This window comes from Metopolophium dirhodum, chromosome 3 (genome assembly GCF_019925205.1).
Source record: "Metopolophium dirhodum isolate CAU chromosome 3, ASM1992520v1, whole genome shotgun sequence".
Classification (NCBI taxonomy): domain Eukaryota; kingdom Metazoa; phylum Arthropoda; class Insecta; order Hemiptera; family Aphididae; genus Metopolophium; species Metopolophium dirhodum.
Genome location: NC_083562.1, coordinates 2,517,898 through 2,520,527, shown reverse-complemented (window position 1 = coordinate 2,520,527; position 2,630 = coordinate 2,517,898).

Sequence of the window (2,630 nt, the reverse complement as noted above, 5' to 3'; positions counted from 1 at the left end):
ATTGAATTTTATTATTTTAATATATTTTTATCACAATATTGTATAATCAATTGAAAAAAATGTGGGAAACTGGGATCTTCTCTGCTGTATATTAGGCTTTGAATGGGTTAAATTTGAATTCAATCATTCTGTACAATAGACGATTCTGAGCAAAGGCATGTCTGTCAACCTTTATTACTAAGTATATTTTAGCGGCTCAAATGTCCCATTTCAAAATAAATTTAAAAATATATATATATCAAAACTATTATCATAATATTATGTTTCTTAAGTAAAATATAAAATTATTTAATATATAATACATAATCATTCTCTTATTTTTAACTTGCTTATAAAGTTAGAGATATATCTACATGGAAATTGTATGTGTCATGTCGCTTATTTCTCGTTATTTTTAATGGGACTAAATTTTCTTTTATGAGGGAAATACAATGTTTTTTCGAATTTTAGATTCTGAGCGGAGCAAAAGAATGTATTGATTTTACAATGATGTGTTGTTTTTTTTTTTGTCTTGTATTTCCAAACGAATAACCGCGTAAACTTTTGAAATGTTCACCAAAATTTTAGCATTTTACATTCATCATAAAATTTTCAAAAAATATTGACTTTTGAGCTATTTTAAGCCATAAGAAAATTTTGTTAACTATTTTTCAGTTTAAAATTTATAAAAGTTTTTCTCTTCATAGCTAACATTAGAAATTTTGATAGAAGGTTCTCAATAAATTTTACTACCTCTATCAAAAACAGAAAGTTACGCTGTTTATAGCCATGAGATATTTTTGGTTTTTATTATTTTTTTTTTTAACTATTAAATTTGATTATTTATACAAGTATTCTAGACTGGCACATTGTTTCCGGTCAGATTTGTTTTTTCGTGTACGATTTATCATTGAATTCAAATATATTTGTTAAAGCATCCGTTACAACGACACGCTTGACAACTACTAAACAACAGAGCGCTAATTTTTAACTTATTTTTCCTGTCATATTTCCTATACTCCCATTAGCTAAATTTACAAATTTTATTTTTTTATTTAAAAAAATGTGTAGTTTTTACTACCTACTACATACTACACGGAAATTGTCAATAACGTAAAAACTAAAATAGTCCTCACCCAGAATAATTTACTCAGGATTGAATTTTTGAAACATTTATGTATAAGATTATTTACGACTGATGTAACGAGTGACCGGTCGACAGTCGCTCTAGAGGTCTTTTGCTAAAAACGGAATTAGATTTTGTTAAAATATAATTTATCATCGTCCTTTGATCTTCATAAGTATAATGGTTCGTATTCTGGTCAACGTCGTTATTATTATTATATCAAATTATGTTTTCTTATGCTTTTAGGCTTAAATAAATATAAAATTAATGAAACTAAATTAAAATCAGAAATGTTGGTTAATACTTGATAATCAATTATTAATCACCTAATAAATAATATATGTATTAAATATGAATTCAATGAAAAATAATTGCATAATATGAAACAGTAATTAATATTCTAATCGGATAGGAATGGATCTTAATTTTAGACATTGGGTTCAATGTTAAAATGTTTAATGACATGTTACTTTTAATAACTCTGATCTTAATACTTTAGGTATCGATAATCTGAAACCCCACATTAATTTTTTATCGTTTAAATGCTTATATTTCATCTTTCATAATTAAAATTATTTTTTTTTTCGACTCGTAGGTTGGTTTACCACTCAAATTCTCCATTCTGACCAATTGCTCGCTTTTCCTTCAAGTTCCTTAAAGGTTTTGACTCTTGCATCGCATTAAATTTGTCCTATATAAGAGTTACATGGACATCCTGCAGTTCTCTGTCTTTCTATCATACCCTTTAATATTATATTATGTAACTATTCTAAATTAAATTAAAATATTAAAATATCGTAAAAATCCAACGAGAGAACACAGATAATGTTTAAACCCCAAGTTTGATAATAGGTCAATTCACTGTAATTCTAAAGCTAACCAGTAATCATAAAATTTGAACTACTGGACGTATATTTTGGAATGTTATGCATTAGAGTAAGACGAAAACAACACTTGTGGGGACAATGTCCCCGCACTATTTGTTTTCTCTCAAACAAGTTTGTTTGTAGGTCTGTGATTAGAGGGAATCTATATATTTTCACATTTAAGTTGAGAACATTACCTATGTTTGTATGTTGGTCTTTTTGCAATATTTCAATTTTAAAGCATGATTAGAGCATTTTTAAAATGTAATATTTTGCATAGAAACTTAAATATCTTAAAAAGGCTAATGTACAAACATAAATAATGTTCTAAACTATAAGTCTGATGATGATCAGTTAATTCTAACACTAAAGCTAATGGTACAAACTACAAGGTTGGTTCTGCTGAATGCAAATTTTCGATGTTTTGCGTGGGAGTCGGAAAGAGAAAAAAAATATTGCGTTGACATACACAAAATAAATCTAAAATAATAATAATAAAAATAATTTTATAAATGTACTTCACTTTTTTATTCTAAATAACCATAAATGTAAAATATTGATATCCGTGCCTTGGTTTGGTGAATACGATTGTGTATTTTAACACACACTATAAAGTATAAATAATATATTTAGTTTGTGGCAAAATAAATAAATTTAAA